This window comes from Diachasma alloeum, unplaced genomic scaffold (assembly GCF_001412515.2).
Source record: "Diachasma alloeum isolate Michigan unplaced genomic scaffold, Dall2.0 Dall_scaffold_00822, whole genome shotgun sequence".
NCBI classification, from domain to species: domain Eukaryota; kingdom Metazoa; phylum Arthropoda; class Insecta; order Hymenoptera; family Braconidae; genus Diachasma; species Diachasma alloeum.
In genome coordinates this window covers 51,239-66,054 of record NW_021680950.1, presented here as the reverse complement: position 1 = coordinate 66,054, position 14,816 = coordinate 51,239, and positions in this window count along the sequence as shown.

Below are 14,816 nucleotides of genomic sequence, written 5' to 3'. Positions count from 1 at the left end.
TTAAAATTGTCCTAACGGAAAGTTTTTAATATCAAAATACTTGTCAGAAAATTCGCAATTAAACTGTACTGAAATTATTAATTTAAGAGAATATTTTTTAAACATTTGAAAATTGTCAAAAATAAATTTATGACTTCCCGTTACGAAGAGAAACTCGAAGAACCCCCATTAAGATTCCAAAAGGGACGGAAATTCGGATTTGGTTTTATGAGGGTCTGGCCTTGAAAGAAAACAGACCCCAAGCTAAAATAAGGGACAGTTTGAGTTTCCCCAATGTACTTGCCCATTGTACACGTCACGTCCGAATTATGAAACAAAGCAAAAGAGAGAGCTAAGACTGGGCGTGCACTTGAAATGCCTTCAGCATGACAAGGCCCTGACCCATGTCTATTACTTTACGATTGACTTTTCGGGGAAAAGTCAGCACGGAAAATGTAACTGCGATTTTACGACTTGCAGCTGGCCTTCGGGCCTTTTCAACTAAAAATTCCAACGCGATAAAAAACTTCCTATTTCAACGGTTTTTCCGTTGAATACTAATTAAAATATTTTTCGAAAGAAAATTTAAATTAAACAATTTCGACGGATGTCACAAAGGAAATAATGAAGTTGTTAATACAAGTGGAATGGTATTGCGAAAGAGACGAGATCGTCCTGGAGCAACAATAGTAAATTATAAAGAAATTGACAGTAATGATGAAAGTCAAGAAAATGAAATTTATGGAAATAAGAAAGAAAATTTCGAAAATTTCCAAAAGTCTGAAAGAAAGGACAACGCGGGAATTTCTCAAATAGAAATGGAAAATAATGAATACGTTGAAGAAGAAATATTCTCTGCGGAAAATTCCATAAAATCTAATCGCGAAGGAAAATCCGAGATTAAAAAAAATTTAAACGAACAAGTGAATCAATCTGAAGAAGAGTCTGATGAGTCTGAAGTATTGGAAAAGGAAATAAAGTATTCTTTCAATACCAAAGAAATCAGAGATCTTTTCCATTTAAGGAAAGATAACTTAGCTTATTTTGTAACATTAGAAAATCAACCCTGCGATGAAGGGAGTAGGAATTTAAAAGAGGGAAATTACCAGAATTTGGAGAATTAATTGAAGGGAAGGTTCAAGGGAAAAAGATCAATAAATATTTTTATCTTGCGTTGCCAATAAAAATGCATGTTGAAGAATCGTTATCTCGTGTTTCTGATACGATTAGACGATCTATAGTAGAAATGAAACTTCTGGCGGAAGAATTAAAGCTCGAAACTATCAGTATCGCGCGCAGTCCGAAAATATTAAATATTGATTGGGAATTTATCTCCAATCAACTGAAACGTGTATTTGATAATTCTAATATTAAGATTCTTATCTGCATGGGTTTAATTAGGTATGTTCCTCACCAGGAAAGGGATCTTGTATTTTATGAAATGCACAAAGCCCCGGTAGGCGGTCATAAAGGCGTTTCTAAGACCTATCACCGAATTAAGCAAAATTATTATTGGGAAAATTTAAAAGAAGATGTGCAACGACGCATCCAGCAATGTTTAGAATGTCAATTAAAGAAATTGCAACGGGTCAAAACACGACAACCGATGGTCATTACTGATACACCGGGTACAGTATTTGAAAAGATCGCGATGGACTTAGTCGGTGCTAAGCAATTAACTAAAAATGGAAATGTGTGGATTTTGACAATACAAGATCTCTTATCTAAGTTTTTAATTGCAATTCCTCTTAAAGATGCATTAGCAACTACAGTAACAGATGCATTTGTTAAGAAGTTTGTTTGCACTTTCGGTTCTCCTAGAACGATCATTACCGATCAAGGAACAAATTTCAAAAGTGGAATGATGCAGCGCGTAGCCACTAGATTTAAAATTAAGAGATATACTACATCCGCATATCACGCACAATCAAACGGTTCTCTCGAAAGATCGCATCATACATTAAGTGAATTTTTGAAACGATACACTGAATCAGATGACGATTGGGACGAATGGTTAGAGTTAGCTACTTTCTCTTATAATACAAGTGTACATGAAGGTACACGACATACTCCATATGAAATAGTGTTTGGAAAGCTCGCTAGGTTACTTTCGAGTGAACCTATTCATGAAAGCGATCAATTGCCTACTTATCACAATTATTTGGTTGAGTTAGTTTCTAGACTACATGGCATTAGACAATTAGCTTATGAGAATTTGATAACAGCTAAAATTAAGTCAAAGAAAAATTATAATAGACACATTCATCCGCTAAATCTCAAAGTCGGAGATTTTGTATTTCTTCTGAAGGGTGGGAAAATCCCCAAGACTAAGGACCAATATACTGGACCTCACAAAGTACTTGAATTATTCCCGAAAGGAGAAGTAAAAATTCAGGTGGATAGTAAAAAGACACAGACAGTTCATTCTAATCGCCTCCGTTTCTCGTTCATCAACTCCACTAGGGAAAATTCTAGGAAACCTAGGAAATCCAAAGCTTCTAGAGAAGAGCCTTTAGATGAGAATTCGCACGGTGAAGATTAATAAAATCAAAAAAATGAATTTCTATTGGTGTAATAATCTCTTTCAGAATGAAGATAACGATTTTACTTGTCATCTATCTCCTTAAAACTACTCAGGCTCTGGTCGGATACGATTGTGGAACACCAACAGCCAGCATTACAACAATATCTCTTCTTGATGTGGGTAAATGTAGTATAGCAGACGAAAACATTCGCGTTAGTCAAAATTTTATTCAATTAATTCAACTTGTTGATTACCACAATACTAAAGTCATTCAATGTAAAGTCAAAATCAATCGAATAATTACACATTGCGGAATGCATTCACATTCTTCAATGGTTGAAGGTGGTAATATGCAATACATTCACGAAATTTCTGGCGAGGGATGTATTGACTTGCATAAAAAACGAGAGATGATGATTGGAGGAACTTTGGTAACGGGATTTATTGTAAATGGGACAGTCACTAGACCAATGACATTTGCTGGAACAGTTAATATGGATGGAGAATGTGATTCCGCTAAATATTCTGATCCATTTGATACTTGGCAAAACGTAGTAGTAACGGGATTTCTCGAGGTCACATTACAGGAATATAATGCTCAAATTAAAGACGGACGGAATTTATCTGAGATCAAAAAGAATTTGTACATTGACAGACCTGGCTTGTGAAGAGAATAATGGAGGCAGTACTTTTTGGAGTGACGTTCCTTCTAGTGATTGTAACTTTAACAAGTACGGGGTTCTATTTAACGGTCAAGTAAACAAAACCGAAGGGGAAGATAACGGCCATGTTCAAACTATTTACGCGTTAGAAGCAAATGATTATACCTTTGCCCTCAAGGCTACAGGTTATGATTACATTTGCGGATATAAAATAATCAGAACCGAACATCCCGAATTATTCGTAATAGAAACTAGCCGAGATCAATTAATCATTAACCGGGAAATATCGACTATTAATCTGGACACAATAACTTATGTAAATTCAAAATTTGTTTATCTAGCGAAACATATCAAAATGCATATGAAAAGTCTATATAAGGATATCTTCTTACACAAATGTGAAATCGAAAGAGAAACAGTTCCAAATTCTTTAATCTAGCACCTAATGAATTCGCTTATAAATTAATGAAAGGTCCAGGTTATATGTCGGTAGTTGCCGGAGAGGTCGCTCATATAATTAAATGTATTCCAACGGAAGTCATCGTCGAACATCGTGAGGAGTGTTTTCACCATTTGGCTGTCTCGAGAAACAACGAAAGCGTCTTCCTTACCCCAAAGACTCATATTTTAATCAACAAGGGTGTCCAAATTCCTTGTCAATCATTAGTACCGTCATATTTTTATCCCGGTTGAGCCCACGCTTTGTTACGTCATGATTTCCCAGGAAAAATATTCAATTATAATTTTAATAATCCAATAAATTCTGGAAGATTATGACAGTTATTTTCTCCTATTTTGAGCCTACCTTTCGGTAATAGCTCCGGATTGGAGTCGGGTGAATTGTTAGAATAATAGAGGATAAAAATTCACAATAAATGAAGTCAATATTTGTTTAAATTATATTCAAATTTTAACGAAATCAAATTCTTTGAATTAAACAATTTACCAATTATAAAAAAAAACAATTTACAAATGGATTAATTTTCACCAATTTTGAATATAAATTGTCATACAATATAAAATTTTTCCCTCGAATCAACGCGAAAATTTACATCAAGAATTGAAACTTTTTTTTTATATTGAGTTCCCCGAACTAAAATTCTCAAATATTCGATAATTATTGATTTTTTTTCTTGAATTTTTGAAACCGTTAAACTTTTCACCATGTCATTTCCCGATTTAAATCAAATTTATTATTTATTTTGTTTTACTCATCCATTTTTTTGTAGTTTCTTGAAGTAATCCAATATTCGGTTAGTTAGATTTCACAATAATTTCACGTAAAAAAAAATTTACAATTTTTCGGAACGGAAGTTCACACCTTAATTAGTTTCTCTTGAAGAGAGAAATAAGAAGAAGGACCAAATTCTTCAACTTTTGAATGGTTTAGACAACGCGAGAAATGACCTCGAACGAAGAACGGTGGGAACTAACTTTGGGGGTGCATCGACGCTCTTTTATTAATTCGGATTGCGAGGATGTACTAATTAATATATGTGTATGAATTTTGATGTGTTTGTCAAAGGAGGGGGCATGACATGATGTCGATGCACCAAGGTACACCTCGGCACGGATACCTGAACCTCCTGGTGATCACGCTCTTGGAGATNCGATAATTATTGATTTTTTTTCTTGAATTTTTGAAACCGTTAAACTTTTCACCATGTCATTTCCCGATTTAAATCAAATTTATTATTTATTTTGTTTTACTCATCCATTTTTTTGTAGTTTCTTGAAGTAATCCAATATTCGGTTAGTTAGATTTCACAATAATTTCACGTAAAAAAAAATTTACAATTTTTCGGAACGGAAGTTCACACCTTAATTAGTTTCTCTTGAAGAGAGAAATAAGAAGAAGGACCAAATTCTTCAACTTTTGAATGGTTTAGACAACGCGAGAAATGACCTCGAACGAAGAACGGTGGGAACTAACTTTGGGGGTGCATCGACGCTCTTTTATTAATTCGGATTGCGAGGATGTACTAATTAATATATGTGTATGAATTTTGATGTGTTTGTCAAAGGAGGGGGCATGACATGATGTCGATGCACCAAGGTACACCTCGGCACGGATACCTGAACCTCCTGGTGATAACGCTCTTGGAGACAATTCAAAGTGTTGCCACCCAACGATCACATGATCGTTACATGAACTTATTCTTTTTTCTTATACCTTTTTTCTCCATTAAATTCCTTCTTATATTTTCACGAGTAATATGGATTAAAAATGAGACTCGCTTTCAATTACCTCCAATGCGAAATGCTTTTTGAAACCACGTATTATTCATTATTTTCTAATTCCATTATTTTTCAATCATTATCAATTTTTCTTTCATTTCAATAAAAATGCGATACGTCTCCAGACGTAACACTCCCCTGATTAGACGATTGTTATCGATGAAATCGGAGAACAATCGTTCAATCCATTGTATCATTCTTGTTTTCATATTTTGCAATCTTCATTATCAATATCCTGTTTTTCTGATTTTCAATAGTTGCAATGATCTCCCAAGTTAGCGTCTCGAAGAAAAAATAACAATATGATCAGAACTGCAATATCACAATTAAATTTCCCATTCGATAAATCGAAATTATTATTAATACATCAAAATTTTTATGAGAAATCATTCGTGCATTCGTTCTCATTATTTTTTCCATATCAAGTTTGCACTTAAATCACTTCACTTTTTTTCAGAAAGGCCATGAAGAAATTACATCACTTCACTTTTTTTTTTGTATCGAGTCCTGCTACGATGATGTGTCTGCGTAATATTTCTGATGATCCTCTGTACTCTCATCTCTTATGTCTCTTGTATCAATTCAGTTTTGCCAATTGCTTTTGGAAATAAAATGATACTTTTATTAGACGATCTTCTGTCTCTCTCTTCAGTTGCATAGAAAGTAAACCCACGGTGCGACTGCGTACACTGGGGATATTCTTCCGTTTTAATTGTACATGAAGAATAGTTTTCAATGGAACCAATTGACTTGTTCCACAAATTTTATTGATTGAATCAAAAATGCTCGGAAGTAATTTAAAATTTTCGATTTTCGATGGTCTATACAAACTTATTTCAATGATTAAATTCAGTGACGTTGTGTTTACAATTTTTTTTTTTCAAATATTTATTCAAATTATTTTCTCATTTCGATAATTTTTCTCAGTTTTTTTTTCATTGTAGTGTTTAATACACCCTTACAGCATGATTGCGTATGCTGTGGTAATTTTTCAAATTTAATGTTCATGAAGAACGTTGTGCTATATATGGAGCTCATCGATTTATTTCAAGAAGAACATTGTTAATCATTATCTGATCAATTTTTGTCAAATTTCCGAAGTGCTTGGCTTGTGTACAGTACTTTAACTACTAATTGTAGTTGAATTGATTTATTATTGCGGAAATTTTTCAATTGAATTTTTTTTTCCACGATAGAGACACCTAGACGAAAGAGCACAGAGGGATGATTCGAGTTTCTAGATGGTGACTTCAGCTGGTCCTGGTTGACTTGTTTTCCAGTGACTGACCGTTGATTTAATTTAAAATTTAATTCTTGATTTCTACAATTTATTCATTTTTAAAATTTATATAATTTTTCATAACCCATTCAAATGTTTCAAAATCATTTTGTAACTTGGATCGTTTCAGCAATCATCCAAAATCACATTCAAATATAACAATAATCATAATGATGATGATAATAATGCTGCTGCATCATTTCCAAATTACATAACAATTTTTTTTTAATGTATTCATAATGAATCAAATTTTTTTTTTCCTTCATCTTTTCAGAACCAAAATTATGATGCCAAACTTTTCCAAATTGGGCCGCATTGTTCTGTGTCTGTTTATGATTATTAATAATATTATTTCAGCTCTGATCATTTAATGAAGTCCTCTATCAAGAAAATACATTCAAAAAGAAAACAAAAATTTTCAATTGGCACATTGTTGCCTTCTTTTTTTCAAACAGAAGATAAGAGATTCCCTGCAAATAAAATTTTATTTAGTAATTTTGTGTGCGCTTCTATTCCCATTCGTCGTCTCTGGAGTCCTCCTGAATGATTGAATTTTTGTTTATCCAAATATTTCAAATGAATGATGCTTCGGTTTTGTCCCATGTCTCAAATAATATTCAAATTCAGCGAATATTTCCAAATGACAATTTACCTCTTTTTCGTAGCTTTTAATTTTTCCGATTATTTATAGGATTTCCGATTTAAAAAAAAAATTCCCTTCAATACTTGTCGTTCATAACATTGTCATCGTTTGTCAATTATTCATTTTCAATAACAAAGTCTTCAATATTTTCATTTTTAATCAACATGGTCCTTTGTTTCTCAAACCATTCCTTTTGATGGATAATGAGATTTTCTTTCTATAGTGAAATTTTAATTCTTCAACAAACTATTCAATTTTCTTATAGCTTTGTAAAATAAAATCTTCAATGATTATTCTCTTATTTTCATATGATTCGAAAAACAGTCTTCCCCAAAAATTCCGGAATTTTCTTCTATTTTTCTTCATTCTTGTTTGTGTCAAACGATCAAGCTTTAACCCATTCTTGATTTATAATGACCACAAATTCCAAAAATTAATTTATATTTCAATTAAACTTAAGTTTCAATCAAGTCGAGATTAGAACTAAGGATACTCTCACAATCGTGTTATCTTCATCTTAATCATGATTTCCAAAAACAAATTTAATTTCCAAAATTTGATTTTTAAAATACTTGATTGATTTTTCATTTTTGTTTGCGTCATGACAGGCTCAAAATTCTGTCACAAATTGTCAAGAGCTCGTCTTAATCACAATTTTTCAAGAACGAAATAATTGTCAATTTATCTTGACTTCAAATCCAATAATTTGACCATTTTCAAAATAAATTGTGTAATCAATCGAGATTTCAAATCCAAGAATCCTTATGAGGGTTTTGAAGATTTCTCCAATCACTATGAAATTTAAGAGGTGATGATTCAGAAAAAGGAAACAAGGAAATGAAGATGTTCTCGGGATTGAACTCGGGTGGGTAGCGAAATCCACGTCTTCTCGTTTTTTTATGCGTGAGGTGCTCTACCATTAAGCTACCGAATTGGAGCTCGGGTGAATATCGAAATCCACATCTTCTCCCATTTTAACGAGTTGCTTTTCCTGTAAGCTACCGAAATATCCACATAAAATCAAATTTTGTCTGCATTTTCTTGGTAACAAATTCTTCGATCTTGATCTCTTTAATTAATAGAATATCTGAAAAAATTTTCATTTTTATCATTTATTCATTTTTAACTTTTATTCAACATTTCTTCAGAGACTCAGCTTCGGATCTGGCCCATTATTGGTGCTTCAGTCTCCACTCTGGCTCTGAAGTTCATTATTTTTTCCTTTATGTATATATATATTCTCAATTTTATGAGACCTTTCAACCGAGGATTTTATTTTTCCTTATGATTTTTTTTTTCATTGAAGACTTTTCTTCCAATAGCATTTATCTTCTTTTCAATGTAAATTCTTATCTTTTCTTTTTACACCATTTTTTAAAATCAATAATCAATTGCCCCTTTATTTTCATCATTTCATTCATTTTCATAATTATTTATGCTCATTCATTCTCGTTCTCCCTTTGAATGTGTATCTGATTATTCATTTTATTTTCCCTCTTGCCGTGTTTTTCAAATGTTAATCAATTTTTCTTTCTTTTACCCATCTTCTCATGATCCTTTTTCTTTCGTTGAAGACTTTATTATTTTATGAATTGAGTTCCTTTCTAAAATAATTTTTCACTTACTTTTTTATTTACCAAAAAAAAATTAATAATGACGATATTATTCAGGTATTTCACCACCTGAATTATTGAACTTCCAAAATATATCATTTTTCCTTTTCCTGAAAAAAAAAAAATAATATATATATATATATATGTGTATATATATATATATATATATATATATATATATATATATATATATGTGGACGTCGGCATGAAAAGGGACCACTTTGGCACTATTGGAGTTATGTATATTCCCATAATCTTGATCTGATTCTGAACATTTAGAGCCCAGAATGAACTTGATAGCGTAAAGAGTGACGACGCTAACGAAGATCGAAAAAATAATTTAACATGGGTTTAAATGGGAGTTGGCAAGAGAAAAACGTGAATATCTCGGAAACTAGAATCGACAAAGTAGTCCCTTTTAATGCGGACGTCCACATATATTATTTTGATTAATAACGAATGATTAGCAAAAAAAAATTTTTTTTCTCCATTTTCCTCTTTTTTTCCTCGAAATATTTCTAAGTATTGATATTTTCCAAAAATTCCCTCATGTGCGAGAATGAGAACCACTGTTGGTGCATTCTCGCCTGATACAATGTAGGGATATGAGACACACCTTATCAAAATGACGCGTGCCTCATAATCAACTTCTTATGCTTTTATAATATTTGCTTGAAGAAATCGGTGCCACAAACGGAAGCCTATTCAATCGGATAAATTAGAATTTCTCTTGTTTTTTTTTTTTATTGAAACGGAAATTGGTTTCATTTTCCATCAATGCCCACTCCATTTACATTTTGTCTTTACCCACTGATGTGTCTTTCGTGTAAATTCTCTGCTTTTAAACATTCACTTTATTCTCGAAATTCAAATTTTACTTCAACATTTTCATTATTATTTACAAATATGTTTTTTTTTTCTTTTCAACTCGAGGAATTTGAAAATTGCATGAATTATAATTTTTGATTCCGATAGTTCGTGGCTTTACATCACATGGAATTTTTCTTCGTTTTCCGAATTGCAATGATTGTCAACAGGCATACACTCTAACACGGTTTGATCGAATTCATTATGAATTTGAGAATTCATATCTTTGAACTCTTCGTGACCTTTGGACAATTTTTCTTCTTCGTTTTCATCATTTTCTTCATTTTCGTTAGCATTTTCATAAATTTTATCATTGTCTGAAATCATTTCTTTATGTCCACGTAAATTGCGTATGATTTGTAACTTTGACTCAGCTTTTAATGCCTGTTCAACGGCATCCTCGAAATTTTAAGGAGGAGGACCCTTCATTTCCAAACGGATTTCTCGAAGTAAGCCATCTGAGAAAGCCCGAAATATTTTCCTTTCAATTACGTTATCATAGTCTGGAAGTCCACCGTCTTCCTCTTCTTTATTTATTTCAATACATAATCGACCAAGTTTCCTAACGCGGATAGAATAAGAGATAATTTTATCATGTTCTTCCTGATATGAATTGGCGAGATCTCCTTCGAGTCCGTCAATAGATTTTCTCGGGCCATAATTTTTCTTCAAATACGTGAAAAATTCTTGACAATTTTCAAATTTTCGACCGTAAAGTAATTCTCGTGCCTCATCCTTCAATTTGATTCCGAAAAACTTGACTAATGTTGACTCAAAATTCAAGGGAAGACTGTCGCGTGCATCTTCACATTCTTCAATAAAATCAAAAATACTCATATTCTCCCCATTAAATTCCGAAACTAAACGCAAAGCATCCTTCATAGAAATAATTGGTTCATTTATTCTCGACATTTTTTTTTCGCAAAAATTGAAATTTCAAATGAATTAATTGTTAAATATTGTATTTCTCACGATTCTCTGAAAACAAAATAAAATTTCCTCTTTTATTCCGACGGTCACATGAAATTATTCTCTTCAAAAATATTTCATTGAAACTATTATTAGATTTTTTTTTTTGAACGAATATTTTTATTATTATTATTTAGAAAATGAATTTATTTCCGATCCAACTAGAAGGTTTTATCTAATTTTATTAAGGTGAAAAAAACAAAATTTGTGGACTCAATAATTTTTTGAATAATATTTTCTAATTGTTCACTTTCTATTCAATTTATTTTTCAACATCAAATTTCGATCATTCAATGAATAATTCTCGGATGTACAAAAACAGTGAAAATTATAATTTATTTATTGAAAATTTAATTCAATGCATTTAATAATTATTATTATAATGACAGCGATTACTTGAATTATTCATATTTCTCTCATTTGAAAATTGACAATTGATTCCATGGAAAATTTTCTGGACTGAAGATGTGAAATAATTAAATGATGAATTTCTGTTCAAATTTTTTTTTACAATTTATTTTGAAAATTGAAATTCCAACCAACCAAAAAATATTTAAATTTATAATATTGGATTAGGAAAAGTTCTATTCTGTTGATAAAATTATTTATAATTATATTAAAATTCCAAGAGGAATTGATTGAGATAAATGTGAAAAGAAAAATTTTTATTCATTGATTACTTATTTGTTCAAAAATATTCTACTTTGACAATTTTGTCACAAGTGAAAAATTATTTTAATTTGAGAACATTCAATAGTAACAGGAGTGATTTAAATTTAACAAAAAAACTCACAACTCCAATAGTTGAATTGGAGAAAGGAAAAAAATTTTTTTTCTGTAAAAATTCCTGGAATTAGCTATTATTTTACGGCTAAAATTGATAGATCAAATGTCAATTGAAATTTGAAGTTTACTTTTGATTCAAAATTTTCAATAATAACGGTAATATTTCTTCATGGAAAGGGAAAGAGGGGAAGAATACGGAGGATACCGTGAGTGCAAGTTGCGTGGAGAGTTAGGTATCGCGGGGAAGAGGGAGAGAGTACAATACGCAAGCTGGAATGAGCTCCCTGGCGCGTTAGGTAATGCGGGGTACGCGGAAGGCGTGCCGTAGTTGCCAGGCAGATTGACTCAACTGACAGGGGAAAGGGGAAGGAATATTCCAAATGTACTTGTTATCCAGACTCAAATTAATATGAATTTTGATTGAATTTCTCAACAAAATCAAGTTCGGAATTTCCCAATAAATTTCAATTTCAATTTCCTCATCAATTCGATTCTTCCTGTCAATTTTCAGTTTCCTTTTCAGCTAAAAATAATACGAAATTCTATTTTCAAAGTGGCCAAAATTTGAAATCTTCAAAAATGAAAATTGATCCATCAAGCAATTTCATCTTCTATAATATTTCCAATTCAAATCCAAATGTAGAAATTTCAACTCAAAACAATTCCGGACTGTCAAACCATTTAAAAGCCAACTCTTATCAGTTTTTTTTAAATCTGGAAATCGAATTTTCCATGGAAATCGAATTTTATTATTGAAATTGATGAATTAATTTTTATTGTCAATTTTTGTTCCCCTTTTAATGGGCAATATAAATGAAAAAGTGAGTCCTGAAACCTTAAAGTGTGAAATTGTCCAAGATCAAAAATAATCTTTCAAATAATTGCGGAAATTCATCTTCTATTTTTCCCACAAAATTAATTTATCACGACTTATTTGCCTCGAGAATGTTCAATAAAAATTATTACCAAAATTTGAGTTTTTCCTTTTAACACCAATCAATTTTTCTTCTCTACCATTTTTCCAATTTATTCCAACAATTCACCCTTTTTATCCCGGACGAGCCCCCACTTTGTTACGTCATGATTTCCCAGGAAAAATATTCAATTATAATTTTAATAATCCAATAAATTCTGGAAGATTATGACAGTTATTTTCTCCTATTTTGGAGGCTACCTTTCGGTAATAGCTCGGGATTGGAGTCGGGTGAATTGTCAGAATAATAGAGGATAAAAATTCACAATAAATGAAGTCAATATTTCTTTAAATTATATTCAAATTTTAACGAAATCAAATTCTTTGAAATAAACAATTTACAAATGGATTAATTTTCACCAATTTTGAATATAAATTGTCATACAATATAAAATTTTTCCCTCGAATCAACACGAAAATTTACATCAAGAATTGAAACTTTTTTTTTATATTGAGTTCCCTGAACTAAAATTCTCAAATATTCAATAATTATTGAATATTTGAGCTATTACCGAAAGGTAGGCTCAAAATAGGAGAAAATAACTGTCATAATCTTCCAGAATTTATTGGATTATTAAAATTATAATTGAAAATTTTTCCTGGGAAATCATGACGTAATAAAACTAGTGCACTAGTGAAACGAAATTTGATAGCAAATGGCTATAAATTAACGATCGAACGAACGATTAACCAACGCCATGAAATCACACAATTTCGTGCCTCCACGAGGCACACAAGCCACGCTTCCAAGGACGCAATTAACGATTGCGCCAATCAACCCCCAAATTAGCCTGCGTTATTAAAGTTTTAGTGGAGGTTAAATGTTTATATGTGTGGACACATGCTAACCGTTGTCACAAACAACTAGAGAACGAACAAATACATTGTGTTGTATGTATGTGTGTGTGTGTGAATCGTCGTGTGTCACCGCCATTCGCAGTGAACCCTGAAAAACTTAGTGTATTGATAATAAATCTGGGTTTTTTATGCCGAAAGGCTTTTTCCCACAAAACTGTGTTCCTTTTTTTCTCTATAATTTAATGCAGCTATCATACCACCTAGGGTATGATAGCCTTAAACTACAAAACAGGTAGGAAAAAGCCATAAAATATGGAAATAACTCTCCTTGAGCCGGTTGCACCAAGCCCAGTTAAGAAAATTCTTAGTTAAATATCGCAATAAATAAATATAATATACCGATCAATTTTGATCGAAAGGTTTCTAAGGGGAGACTACTATGAGTTTTAAACAGGAACTTGGAACGAAACTCTGGAACGAAACAAAACTGCGGTTTTTCCGTTTCGTTCCAAGGAACGCGGTGAGGAACGAAACTAAACCTNACGAAACTCTGGAACGAAACGAAACTGCGGTTTTTCCGTTTCGTTCCAAGGAACGCGGTGAGGAACGAAACTAAACCTGTACCGAAAGTCCGGTAACGTTACCGCCTGGAACAAAACCCTGTACCGAAAGTCCAGTAACGTTACCGCCTGGAACGAAACCCTGTACCGAAAGTCCAGTAACGTTACCGCCAGGAACGAAACCCTGTACCAAAAGTCCAGTAACGTTGCCGCCAGGAACGAAACTCTGTACCGAAACTCCGGTAACGTTACCGCCTGGAACGAAAGTCCAGTAACGTTACCGATTGGAACGAAACTCGGGCATGGAAGTTGAGTGACGTCATTACCAGTACGCCTTCGTAATAAAAAGAAATCGAATAACAGTTATCCTTTCAGTATTTATTCGAAAAAATTCTCGACGGTTCTCAATTAGGTGCAATGAATCGTGACATGTGCTATTTTTTTTGTTGTCGTAAAAATTGTCCTAGTGTCGATGATTTTACAAACATTTCACAAGTGACGAATTCGTAATTATTTATTAACAGAGTTATGAGAAGTATATTGTTCGTTACGTCCATTGACCTTCTTGGCCATATTGACCGAAAATCTGTACACTGAGAGAAATATTCAATAAAAATTAGGGTGTTTTTTCGTAAATTGGAAGCGAAGTGTGGCTTTAGGAAATTTTACGGAACTGTTCAGTAATTTTTATCTGAACGATTTCGTAATCGGTGAGCGAAACAATGTTCTGCAATTTTTAAGGAATATTTCTCTCCGTGAAATTTAAGTATTGTTGGAAATATCCAAGATTATCTCGCTTTGTCAAAAATCGATATTGTTGATTTGAGAACTGGGGACTTCTATTTCACCTCTCGAAAAATGATTCTTTCACTTTCTTTTATCCAAAAAATAGGAAAATGTGAAAACAAACCATTACAAAAAAAAA